Below are 14196 nucleotides of genomic sequence, written 5' to 3'. Positions count from 1 at the left end.
AGGGGGGGGGGGCTCCTTCACTCGCGGCAACATTACCACGCTCTCTCATCGAGACACTCAAGAACACTCGTTAGTCAACGGCCGGCCGAACGAGGAGAGACACTCGCGCGACCGCCGAATCGCTCCGCGTATGTACTCGCGTATCCTCGCGCAGGACTCGCGAGACTTTACCTCGATCCCGTGCCGAGGAGCGAACCCGCGACGCGTCACCGCCGACGCGCAAACAGCGACTGGCCGCCTTTCGAATTCGCGGCTGGTTTGCACCTCGGCGACGGTTATCGCGCGACACGAGTACCCTCTCTCTCTTTCTCTGTCGCTCTCTTTCCCTTCTCCTACGCTCGCTCGTTCACTCGCCACCCGCTGCCTCCCACCGGAGTAAAACACATCCCCACCGAGCGGACGAGCTTCCCTCCCTCGAACGGCTCTCAGTGCGTCCTTCGCGTCGCGTTGCGACGCATCTCTCGGTTCTCTCTCCCGGTCTCATCTCTCTTCCGGCTATCTCGAGAGAAAGAGAGAGAGAGAGAAAATCCCGATTCTCCCATCATCTCTCGACCAGCTCTTTTAATCAATGCCTCTGATTTTTCGGACGTCGCTCGCGCTAATTTCGTGCCGTTATCCGTGAGATCTCTCTGCCGATTATTCGATTATTCTTAAGCGCGTGTCGCGCTTTGACATTCTCCCTCTCTTCATCGTCTCCCTCTCCTTCGGTTATTCCCTTTTTTCGTCCTATACGTATTATACTGCAACGAATGCGCTTTATTAACAAAGCTCGGAAGTTGTACGCCGTTTCTTGCGATCTGTTCCGCTCGGGCGGGTATTAAGGCCTTGGTCTAACATCTTTATCACTTTTCGCTTATCTCAGCATTTGATTATTGTTCGAATCTTACCGCTTACGTTTTTCTACGTGACCCCATAAACGGTCAAGAATTATTGATGATTAGCGTAAAGGTTGAATTCCCGGCACTCAGCCGTGTTAGCGGGCGCCTGAGTGGGGCGGCTGGTCGTAAAAGATTGCGTAACTTCGAGTTCTGCTTATCAATGAATTATTAACCTCTCTGCGTCCCGAGTTATTATCGGCGTTTCTTTTCCAGCCGGCTCGCAAAAATCCTGCCATTGGCCCGGTAATATCGTACAGTCCACGTTTATCAAGTACATTTGATATTTCGACATTCGGTCGGGCCAATAATACACGACATTTTCAGAGTAATATATTTATATTAAATATGCAATATCAACGTAATATATAAAATGAACCGTAGGGTTCTTGTGGTGAAACGAAGTTTAACATTTCTATGCTCGCCATTTATCTCCTGCGAATATTTGAGCCGGTCGATACTTATCGTTCCGTCGACATGTCGTCGAGATAATGGATCAATTAATGGATGAAGAAAAAAAGAAATCACGAACGCACCGCTATTTTATTTGCATTTATCTTCCTTCTTATCTCGCAGGTATCTCCTGTTACGACCCTGTTCGACTCTTTCGCCGTCTTACGCTTGCAAACTCCTTATCAGTCACGACCGATAAAGCGCGAGCGATAAGGCCGTTAAGTCTTGGCGCTTTAGCTGCCACGATCGCATCTTTCTTTCTTAATGGCGAAGAATTTACTTTTATTATCGACCTGTACGAGAGAAGAGCAGCGTGGCGCGACATTTTAATGCATTGCGAACTAAGACTCGCCATTACGGATAAATACTTTTGCACTTTGCGAGAGCTGACATATAGGTGTTTTCCGTTCGAAATTAATGCTGTTGGTATAAACCAAGTATTTTCTACGGATATCCTCCAAATTTACGAGTACTACCCGAGAACTTAGAAATAAGAAATATTTTTTTAATCTACTTTTTTTTTGTATCACTCTGCTTATATACAAAAATATTAAAGTCAACAAAAAGTAAGTATTTTGCGAGATTTCATGTTTCATTTTTTGACATACTCAAATATAAAAACTAAATGATTCATAAAGTTTCTGATTTTTATTGTTTACCTTAATATATATGTAAGAAATAATGAGAATAAACTAATTGATACTCGGATGCTTGAGAAACCCCGAGTAATTTGAGAAATATCTGATTACCTGGGAAATACTTAGAAAACTCGGATATCTACGAGTACTCCAGATAATCGGGTACCCGAAATTACCACCAATCGAAATCCTCTTCTTGATAGTACGCTCGCATTTCGAGAAAAAAAATGCTCGAGTCCTCTGGCGAATTGACAGTTCGCTCTTCCCATTTGTGTTGATTACTTGTAACAGATCGTTAAGATGAGATATTTAAATGTAGTCGGAAGTAGACCTTGAGGAGTTAATAATCGCTTGGAGTTAGCGAGGTCGACGGTGAATGATAAATCGCTTTTGATAAACGCGTATTACGACTTCGCGTTTTGATGTCTATTTCCTTTTTGCATCTCGTGAATCTTTAATAACGTTCAGGAATTCGCACGATTCGATGTGAACAAACGTGATTATCGAGTAAATTTTCAATAACGCTATTACTGATTCTGAAATTCTCATCGCATCTATTGTTAGCTCGCTTAAAGATTTCGCCTGTTTGAATTATTATTCCGCAAGAAAGGAATTCTATCTCGTTCTTTCTGTGGAAATCAGACGGTGCAACACGGACGGCGAGTTTACTTCGGCAACGGGAATAGTAACGAACGTTGCGAGACTCTTTCTCTCTCCCCCTTTCATCCTCCCGCCTCAGTTCCTTGCGTCTAAAAATTGATTTCGCCATTTGCTTTTCTGACAAGATGTCACGAGTGACATTGCGATGCTCTAAAATCCGTACGACGGCCTTCAACGTATATCACGGATATTTTGACAGCCATAGATTTTCGGGACATCGTATTTCCATTCTGGCATTGATTCGGAGATCCTCGGCGAGGTTTTCATAAAGAAAAAAGTGCAGACGGACACGGCCTGTGTGCCATTCTTTCTCGTTAGTAATTGCTAACGACTATAACTGGCCAACTATCGGTAACATTTCGTAACACGATAACAGCGAACGACGATTTTTTCACGATCGTTCTCATGCCGCAGCCTTGACAGCGCATTATCAGTTTCACACATGAAAGTTCCCCTATGTGACGTAACAATATCTCATAATGAGCGCATTTATTATCGCGCTCATATATTTCAATTTTCGGCTTTACTTTCTTGCCGATGAGCGATGGTGCACGTGAACATGTTGAAAGGTGAATATGTTGGAAAATAATATGTTAACAAAGTAAATATATTAGTTTGACATATATTTGTGTATTTTTTAATATATTTCTTTGCATGTTAAAACAATACAAAAATTTCAATGGTCCGTTTTTGACATAAAATTTTCTGCGTAGCACACCGCTAACTCTGAAATGGATACTGGGGTTGTGCATTACCCTACACTGAGGAAAAAATTCCTTCAAATTTAATAAATTTTATTGCATCCAAACAAATTTCATTAGCATGCTCCAAAGAAACTAATGTTTCGATTAACAAGCACGATTGTTAGACTTTTCAACGAATATGTGTCTTTATTTTAAATAAAAAATTTATTTGAAACGAAAGATAATTTTTTCACAAAGAAATTATTTGTTTCATTTTACATATTTATTGTAGTCAAATAATTTTTTATTTGGTCAAAAGATACTATTTCAAATAACGTTCATTCTGTTAAATAATAGAGTTTTCAAACAAATAATATTTCTTATAAGTATATGTTGTTTCTATGAAACAAATCTGAGTCAAATAGAAATATTAAATATAATGAAACCTTTTTCTCTGTGTACGAAATTGTTAATTCGCCGCTTGTTTCATCGCGCTGAAATTGACAGCTTTGGATGCGCTGGTATTTTTCTATCGCTACGTACGTAACGATATTTTAAAATCATATCATAAATCCCGTAATTTCTGACTACTTGATATTATGTTCCACACCGAGGTTTTCGAGTGTCCAACAAAAGTGCTTGAAAATTTTTTATCGGAATCGCGCGTTTCACAAACAGCCGTCATTACCAAAACGTGTGATAACCATTTATATTGTATCGAATTTTTCTGATACAGGACAATTGGAGCATTCAATCGCTCTGTGTATCCATTTATGAGTGTGAAAATCATGTATATCCATTTTGGAATTAAGCTCCGCGCATATCAGCGATTTACCGAACGGTTAAAAGTGAATTCTCTCATTCACTTACTCACGGATCGAAATCATTTCTCGTACGTGTGGAATGATTCGATGAGCGGTGTCGGAAATAAAAGCGACTGTCGAAACGCTCGATGGTGTCGCGCGTAATTCAACGCATCGATAACGGCGATGATTTGTGCAAGTTTCTGAATTTGACGCCGATCGCGGGAAAAGTCGTCCCCGTTGTTTATTCGCGGCTCCCGTGTGAAGCGCGACCGTGTTTCTGCAGCGTGGAAAATCGACCCCGCCAATATGCGCCGTGTTTCACCGTAATGCCACCATTCAGCTGTCCGTCGCGGATGTATGCGGTTTTATTGAATTACGCGCGTTCGGGACTCATTTGGCGGCCGCGCTCACTCACGTCGCCATTCACAGTCAGACGAATCGTCGCTTATCGCTCGCTAATGTGCACGTGGTCTTAACACCCTCGTACCCGATTCGTCACCATATGCGAGGCCGTGTCATCTGTTAACCCTTTGCGTTGGAATCGCGTCTCCCAAACGTTCCACTGTTTACCAGCCAAAATCGTCCAGCACGTCCCAAGCATGCATGCATGCAATATGTATGCTCTTATCTTTCCTGAGCGTCAACTTAAGGCTGGTAGCGCTTAGTGCCGTATTTTCAGCAAGGGAGCCACTTATAAAAGTATATATCAAGCAAAACTATGTCCCTATACATTTATTTCGTTACCTAAATGTTTGTTTGAAAGCTGAGGTAAATATAAATACACAATATTACAAATACTATTTTATACCACCTTAAGCAGACGCATATGACCCGTGCAAGCGTGAATACACGGCAAAGCAATGAAATGTCAACATAAAGGAGGATGGTAGGTTGTTAACTTTAACCTATTCGTTTCTTCCACACGTACCACTATAATGATTTTGCGCTAAACGGTCGTTTAGAACAGCCACTACCATTGGTTCTCTTTTTCGTTAGTTGTAAATAGCGCGATGAGGTTTCAACATTAATCACTAAGCAAGTATCTATTAATAAATCATGCTGACATGACAACCTACACGTACGTTCTCGTAAACTTTTGATATTAACAACGGAGGAATATGTCAGTGGTGGGAAGGTTGCAACACTTATTTTTTCAATGAGTTTCTCAACTTCGTTCGTATCTAATGGGAGAATTTGTTTCTTATTGATTGATATTGATCCGCAGAAGATAAATTTTCCCATTAGATACCAGACGTATTCTAAAATTTATCGAGGTAAAAATGTCGCGAACTTTTCATCATTGATTATCCGTTTTGCCCGTTATATATCTATAAATATTAATCTTCTAATCTTTTTTCTGTCGCACCTGCAATTCTCTCTGTCGCAGCTACATTTATGAACGGTGTGACACTAAGAAATTTTGCAGAATAGAAATACGATAATTTTAACGTAGGACATGTTTTTTTTCACTTCACCCGTTACTTTCTGTAAAAAATCGAGAAGCGATAACAGTTATTTTTGGCCCGTCCGACAATCCTCCCTTAATGTCGTGTCGCCGTCTCGAAACCTCGGCCGAAAATCTCACGCGAGGGATCAACGGTGTGGCTCAACTCTTCACCTTCTACCTCGCGGGGGAGACATGGGACTGCTCGCTCACCGATAAGAAGCGTATTCCGATGATCGATTTGTCGCAATGCTGTCCCGCTCGTTTACTACCGACATCGGTCCCCGGTGCAGCCAAACGTCATATCGCGCGAGCAAAATATCGAGAAGCTCGTGATCTGACTGCCGCAAGATTAATCGCGGCCGTGGCCACTCTCGATAGATTTTCCAATTCCGATATGACGTTGAAAAAGTAGCGTGATTTCGTCAGCGATCGGCCGGGATCGAAAATGCACGCACGGTTGAAGAGGGGAAGAGAGAGATAGGGGGAGTGAGATGGAGGATGAGAGAAGGGGGAAAGGAAAGAGAGATCAGGTATTAGATATACTGAATTAACATTATTCACCGATAGGTATTCTCGATTATTTGTTGTGCGATGTACGAGTCTGTTGTCTCCTATAACGTTATTACCATTACACGATCGCATCGCTGATTTCTCGTTCAATTGTTTGAAACAAACAGTTGACCAATTATCGGTGTACGAATTGGTTTAATATATTAGAGAAGGAGAAAGAGAAAAAAGAAGGGAGAGGGAGAGAGATAGAGAGAGAGAGAGAGAAAGGCGAAGAGGAGGGGGAGAGAGTTCATCAAGCCTGCATTTCTACGACTATTATTACTACTCGTTTCTCTAATTATCAAAGCGAAACGTATTAATGGTGCTTTTTTGTTCATTGTACAGAAGATAATTCCTTTCTGAATTAGCCGGGATTCTCTTGCAATCAAAGCTTCGAATGTAATGAATACTTCAATGAGCTTTTTTTTGTAGTTTTTGAAGGTGGTATTTATGAAGAAGCCATTTCAAGTGTAGCGCTTTCTCCATCGCGTTCGTGAAAATCGATTATTGTTCCGCCTGTTATTGCGATAGTAATACTATGCGACTTATGTCTTTTGTGCCGCGGAATCGTTAAAAATCCATTCGTCTTGATCTGCAGTGTATATATTTATGTTTCTGGAGGCACGTTCTCGTCTGGCCGATATAATTCTACGTTTCCGACGTTCATACTAACGACTTCTTCTGAAGTGGTTCAAACATATATGCATTCCGTGCGAGCTTTCTTTGGAAAAAGAAAAAAGAAAGAATAGAAGGACGAGCCTAGCATATACCATTGTCATGAATTCGACGAAGAGATGGTTTTTCACGAGTGCATCTCGCGAGAGAGAGAGAGAGAGAGGTTGAGATGGAGAGGAAATGCAGCGAAATGCACCTCCGTCAAATGGAGCTCGCGCGTGAGAACGCTCGCTCAGTGCTCCGGAATGCACCTGGAAATTTGTTTTACCGCGCGGTGAAAACAAAAGTGTACCTCGCCAAATGGGAAAACTTTGTGGCCCAACGAAAGGGGTTACGCGTGAACGCTACGCCGCTACACGTGTACGTACGTACGTCGAATATAGAGACAAGAACTCACTGGAGACCGCAGGGCCGGGCGCAGTTTTATCTGGATGATAAATTAACGAGCGAAAAAGCAAATATACGAGAGTCTCTTCGTGGTCCACGAATAATTCCTTAATCGGATAGGGCTGGCCTTAATATTTGGAAAATAGAGAAAGTAGGAATAAATCGCGTCGGGCGTTTCAATCTCATTGAATGACGATAAATAAAAGAAGCGGGGGATGAATCGATCGTGCTGGAATAATTATTCCTTCTTCTAATTGCATTTAGATCGATTCTTATGCGTTTTCATCGTCGGGGTCGCGCGATTCGAAAATACAGTTCGCCGCAGTTGGAATAATCACCTGAATAAACTATGGCATTGAATTACGATCGAATACATTTCTAGAGCCGACGGACGCATTGTTCGAGAGTAGAAAACGGTCATTCCGTCAACTTATATTAATCGGTGATTCACCAATGGAACTCTTCTCATTATCGCCGATGTCGATCGATAATATAATATCCGTCGCGCATATAAAAACACGACGGTGGACTCGCGGCTAAACTTCTATTTATTAGGTTGGTGCGTATGAAATGTCGCATTCTCTTTACATGCGGACGTTTTCCTCCCTGTTTTCGTTATACTTTTGTATTTGGCATAACCTCATTCATACTCGTATTGTCCATTGCCAGAGACTCATTTCAACAAAATAGGTTTTCTCGAAGGTCTTCCCTTTTTTATTTCTTTTGAGTTTATTACCGATATGAATTCTGCCGACATTCGCGTCATTTTCTTATATGAGTACAAACTTGGTAATAGTGCTGCAAAAGCTGCACGCAACATAAACCAAGCGTTTGGGGAGAATACGGTTAACAATCGGAAAGTGCAGCGTTGGTTCGAAAAATTTCGGACTGGCGATTTTTCACTGCAAAATGAGCCGCGCGGAAGACCCAAAACGTCTGTGAATAATGATGACCTGAAGGCTCTAGTGGAAGCGGATCCAGCCGTATCCACGAGGGAACTTGCTATCAGGATGAAAGTTGACCATACAACGATATTGAGACACCAAATTGTACTCCCATCGCTTGTGAATCGGCATGGCCCGCTACTGCTCCATGACAACGCTCGGCCGCACACATCGCACAAAACAATTGCGAAACTGAACGAACTGGAATATGAAGTTTTGCAGCATCCACCATATTCACCGGATCTCTCGCCGACCGATTTTCATTTTTTCAAGCATTTAGAGCTGTTTTTAAGAGGCAAACACCATGAAAATGAAGACAGTCTAAAAAACTCGATATCAGAGTTTATTAATTCTAAAGACCAAAATTTTTTTAAGACAGGCATCTACGCTTTAAAATCTCGTTGGGAGAAGTGTATTGAAGCGAATGGAGCATACTTTGATTGAATAAACAGCTTTTGAAGAAAGATATACAGTTTTATACAATCACTTAAGAATCCGACATTTCATATGCACCAACCTAATAGTTAAACGTCAAAACACTCCACCCGGCCAATCGCTCGACGTTGTTATTTTAGTTTGGTCACCGAGGAAGGAGCACAGAAACATTAATTATTTACGGTATCGGTGGTGAATCCGTTCGAGAATAGCCGCGAGAGTTGGCTGACGCGAAAGAAGAAACACGACCTGTAGTGCGAAAGGTTAGGGAAGCGATATTTCCATACGCGTCAGCAACGAAAGAAAAAGAAAAAGAGAGAGAGAGAGAGGAACGAATTCGTTGCTGCCACGACGGCGGCAGCAGTGCCGGAGGAAGGGGGAGGGAATCTACCAACGTTGGGCGTACGTGCCGAGGGATGAATCGAATCCGCGCAGCGCGGCTAAGAAAGGTAATCGTTGCCGTGGGTGGCCGACCGCAGAGAACCGGCGGAACTAGAAATTCCGAAACCAGAATTTCGGAGCTCGATAACACCAACGGGACCATAAATGTGGCATTTCGGAACGACGTGCGCCGGCAGCGCGGCTGATATATATATATATCGGTGTTTCCCACAGGAAGTTATAATTGTTTGCCGAGTTTCTCCGGTGCTCGATGCCCCGGAGAGAGAGCAACATTGTATCTGACTCCACTCTTCCTAGTGTTTTCCGGGGAGACGAGGAAGAGGGGATGGAAGAGAGAGAGAGAGAGACGAGAGAGTTTCGTTGCACCCGTGCACAGCCACGAGACTTTGTTACGGACGTCGCGATATTTTCGTTCTCGTACGCCCCATCGGAATACGCGCGCAATTTCGCCGTCTATAAGCTTCATATTAGCGCTGTCAGTGTAAACCGGGTGTTTCTGTACCCGGGTGATGTATGTGTGTGCGTATGTTCGAGTATCTGAACTCGCGGTACTACCCGGGTAACACGGAATCGGGAAATTTTTTAAATGGAATCACATCTATTTTTCATTATATAAATGCATACTCCTCGGTTAATCCGCGTATAAAACTGTTAAAATAAAAATGAACGAACAAATGAGTACTCCCTCTGCCAGGGGAATAAATTTTATATTTAATTCTGACATATATTTTGCCGCGTAAAAAGTATCCAAATATCCGCTTCTTGTCTTATTTTAACACTTCTACGCACCGAGATGCGCTTTTATGCATGAAAGATAAACGGGAGAAATTGATGACAAGAATATGCAACTAAATATCAGGTGTTCGGCTTTGCCGGAATTGACACCACTGCACTACGTGCTGGGTGCGCGGGAGAGATGCCAATTAAAAGATTTCTGTAACATAAAACGATTCGTTTCATCCGAGGTCCGAGCACTGGAATCAGTGGTTATCGTTACATTCGAATGATGTGATGCCACATCGAGCGAACGTTGCCGACACTGCTTACGAATCTCTCGCACCTCGGAACGCGTCGTGACGCGTTGACCGGGTTCGAAATGACTGACGACGACGGTGTCCGCGCGACGAGCAGCACGCTCGGAGAGGGCCGACCTCGAAGACGAGGCCAGACTTTATCGTCATTGGCGCCTTTGTTCGCGTGTGTCACGTGCATCGGCGTAAATTTCAGCCTCTTGTCCGTCCGTATTTCCCGGCGAAGCTCTTCGTACCGGGCGCGACTCGCTCTCTTCGGCGGGGGAAAAAAATATCGAAGCGTTCCCGACCGTGCGAGTTCTCGAGATTCCGCGCGCTCGTGCGCACGGAAAATATTAACGATAAATTCGCCCGTTGCTCCACCCCTCCGTCGATCCCCTCCGTGTGCTGTTCTTCTTCTTCGCGCCACCTCTACTACTATATCAACTATATCTTAGCGCGCGCCGAGCTGATATTTTCTATCATTTTTTTTTTTCGACACCGTGCTCGCGACCCGGAGAGTAATCGAAAGGGCGGCACGTAAGAACGGCGTTGTGTACGAACTGAGTCGTAAACTCATGTCGAATAATGTAGGAATGCGTAATGTATCTCCCATCGGTTACACACTCAAGGAGGGGTGATGTTATTACGTGTTTACGAGTATCAGATCTTGTCAAGCTCCGATGAGATATAAGTAAAAAAATTATTCCGTACTGCGTTACACCGTGTTTTCTCTATAATTTTCGATTAGTCCGATTAATTTCTTACCGATCGAAAGGCGAATAAAAATAGTGTGGCAGAAAAAGTTTCCGAGTTAAATAAATTTCGTTGCGTAAACTGCAGTCGAGTTAAATTGAGTAAAAATCGATTCAGACCGGCAACCGGAACTAGAAATGTTAGCCAAAGGATAGATTAAAAAAAAAAAGCCGGAGAATTTTGCTGAAAAATTCGGGGAAGTGAATTTTTCGCGTGCAATCGATGGGGAGAGATCCGAGTTCGTTTAATTCGATTCGGGTTGCGTCTTGAGCGATCCTTTCTTTTTTAATAGCGCACGGTATACTTGTGCTATTGAAAACCGAGAATAATTTTTCAAGTCGCTCATGCATTATTAATTTGCCGGGGGAATAGCGGAGTTGTGCCCACAATAGCATTCATTGAATATCAAGGATAAACTCGCCGTCATTTCCGCTCGCGCGTTCGCTCGCCGGCTCCGTGCACAGCTCCTTACAGGGAAACCTGCGGTTTGTGCTATTTTTGTGCGCAAACACAACCGGCGCACCGTATGCGTATCCGCGCGATCATTTATACGTTCCCGCGACGTTACGTATTCACCCGGCGAACTCCGCCGGACGAAAATCAAGAAAGTTCCCTCGTTTCTCTCGTGAATTAGCGGCTCTTCGTAACTTGGAATAACTCGGAGAGTTATGCTTGATTTTCCATGGTGCGTCGCCGAGCGCGAAATGTGTAAGTGATGGGGAGTTCGCTCTCGCGATCGTATTTAACATATTCGCCTGATTATTCGCGCTCGGCGGCCGGGGAGGGTTTTTATCCGTTCCGGAGGAAAGGAACGATATCCTATCGCGCGAACGTGTCGAAGCACAACGGTACAAAACGCGCCGCGTTTCTCGCGCGCGGGGAATCCCCCTTTTCCTTTTTTTCTTTTTTCTCCACGTGCCGACGAAAGAGATACACACGCGCACGTGTATACGCATACACGGTGCGTATGACGTCGACACGTGAGTGCACGTATAAATATTTATCCACGGAGACCACCGGTGCGTGCAACCGCTCTCTCGGCTCCGATACATACGCACGCCTGGCATATTTCTCTTTCTTCCTCCTCAGCCCTTCTCTAAAGTCAACTTTACAACGGGTTTCGCGAAGAAAAAAAGGACTGTTTCCCTTTCGTCGCGGCGCTTGCCACGCGGTGCCACGCATAAATTTGTGTTCGCCCTCTTTCTTCCCCTCCCCCTCCCCCCCTCTCGTGACTCCGTACTCACTCGTAAGTCGGCGGTGTACTCGCGGGAAAATAATCGCAACTGCCCGAAATTCAGACTGCTGCCTTCCCCNCCCCCCCCCTCTCCTCCTGGCTCGCCTGGCTGAAATTGTTCACGTCGTTCCGGAAACCCCGGCGGCTCGTAGACGGCCGCGCTCCTTCCTTTTTGCATTAATGCATCTACGGCGCTCCCTTTTTGCCGGTCTGCTCGGCATCTGTCACTGTCGCCCGATCGTCGTTCCCTATCGTGACTTACGCGTCCCGATAAGAAATCACGGATCGTGGGAACCGCGTCGAGGTAGTGGCGGTGGTCGCGTTCGCTAATGACGCATGGGTGTCATTAGCGCGATGAGACTCTCTCGATTAAAGGCGCTTGTCGGAATTTCTTGGGAGCTCGCTGTAACTTAGATTTCAACGTATCGGTGGAGATATTGTCCGACGCGCTCGATTAGGGCGAAAGGTCGACCGACATCGAAAGTTGGTAAATTTGTTCCAAAATCCTTTTAACACATGTGCCTCCTGATACCACACTGACGGTGTCCTATTTTCAATTTTAAGAGACCTCCAGACTACACTATCAATATTTTAATAAAAGATCAGTACAATACATTCGATATCGATATGGATGTTCCGCATTGGTTATTTAGTTTTGGAAATGTAGCGGTATAAGTTCGTCATTCATATAGTAATATTTCAAGCGGCGAAAAGCACGAAAAAAGTGACTAATGCGAGTATGTCGAAAGATTGAACAGACATTGACGGACGTTTATTGGAATAAGCAATATTTCTATCTCTCTATATATCGTGTGATGAGTCTTTTTGGTAATATCGCAACATGTCAGTCGTTTTAAATAAGTTTCCCGACGATTCGTTCGAAGAATAGTTATTCGTTGTAACATTTATGAATCGCACAGGATACTTGCACGGAGGGATTACGTTTTCTTCCTTTCTTCTTGCGTTATTCACTTTCGAGTGACGATCCTTCTTTCGTAGACTTTGAATATTTATAGAGCGCGTTGCGTGTTGAATTAACAAGAGCAACAGCCCATTCCGATTATTATTCGGAATAACGTACTGTAAATCACAATTCATTTGCATGCGTTCGTATTTTCGACTTCGCCTACTGTTCAGATTCACATTGCTCGTTCTTATCAACACGCTCGTCGGCATCTAGCGGATTGCAAGCGGCGAGCAAATCTTAAGTGACCACGCGTGCTTGTAAATGCGCCTAACGATTTTCCCTTAAAAAGCCGCGGGCGTAAAATCCGCCATCCTACGCGGAAGAAAGGCAGGAAACGGAATATCTCTCTCTCTCTCAAAGGAAACTCTGCTTGTCATTTCGCCATAAAATGCCAACTCGGCGGCGAATGTCGGTTAATTAAAATAATAATAATAAGAGATAGATCTAATCAGGTCGGGAGAACGCGCAATATCGTGGGACACTCTTTTGCGTTGAAGCTGGAAGTCTTTCGTAAAATTGAAATGACACCTCGGCACGTAGCGCGAAACGCAAACCATGACGAGTAATAAGAGAGAAAGAGAGAGGAGAGAGAGAGAGAGAGAGAGAGAGCGCACGTTTCTCGCACGGAGTAATTAAAACTCTGAAAGTCCCTAAGTCGCTTCAGACTCTGCGTAATTTGCAAACGTCTTCTCAGCCGTTCCTGTAAGCGCGAAGGACGAGAAGGACGGGGACAACCGACTTTCCGACTCGACTTTTCCGTCATCTCCCGCATTATCAACGCATCTCTCTTTCCGGATATTCGATCGCGCTTCGGCTTTTGCTCGCTCTCCCCCCCTCTCTCTCTCTCTCTTTCCCCCTCCCGTCGTTGGTTTACTCCGCTTTTAATGATGATTATAATCTCGGTTTCTCCATCGGGTGTCGCTCTCATACACTCTCCCTCCCGCTCTCGCTCGCTCGTTCTTTCTTTTAATCCTTGCAAGTCGTTTGATGTTCCACGATGCGGCGTGCTGTCGTCGGGCCTTGTGTGAAAGCGGGGCGATATACCGTGCATGCATTTCGGTCGGTTTCGCGGAGTAAAAAATAAACCGCAGCTTGGAAGAGCGCGGAGTGGAGACGGGGTGCTACCGCAGGGAGGGTTTTGAGGGATGGAACCCGCCCGGGTTGGAGCGGTGGCAAGTTGTGTCGTTGCGGTAGGTGCGGGTGGTGGGCCCAGGGTGAGCTTTTAAAAAACCGGATACGGCCGGAGTGTCGGCTATTGAAAGGCCGACGTGTGGA

General features: G+C 44.4%; 2 protein-coding genes across 9 annotated transcripts in view; one reads left to right on the top strand and one right to left on the bottom strand.

Annotated features, from left to right (window-relative positions):
- The window catches only part of LOC106745459, a 17761-nt gene extending 17530 nt beyond the window's left edge, over positions 1–231 (bottom strand). The window contains exon 1 of one of the 2 annotated variants that reach the window (XM_014621073.1): positions 172–231. The gene's annotated coding sequence lies outside the window, so the exon portion shown is untranslated. Of the gene's footprint in view, positions 1–36 lie in introns of both variants that reach the window. The other variant, XM_014621072.1, reaches the window with a different exon arrangement.
- The window catches only part of LOC106745457 (E3 ubiquitin-protein ligase MYCBP2), a 232053-nt gene that overhangs the window by 28662 nt on the left and 189195 nt on the right, over positions 1–14196 (top strand). The gene's annotated exons all lie outside the window — the stretch shown is intronic.

Source organism: Dinoponera quadriceps, unplaced genomic scaffold (genome assembly GCF_001313825.1).
Source record: "Dinoponera quadriceps isolate SergipeBrazil2010 unplaced genomic scaffold, ASM131382v1 scaffold1280, whole genome shotgun sequence".
NCBI classification, from domain to species: Eukaryota; Metazoa; Arthropoda; class Insecta; order Hymenoptera; family Formicidae; genus Dinoponera; species Dinoponera quadriceps.
Note: the sequence above shows the minus strand (reverse complement) of the source record. Positions and strands in the feature narration are given on the sequence as shown.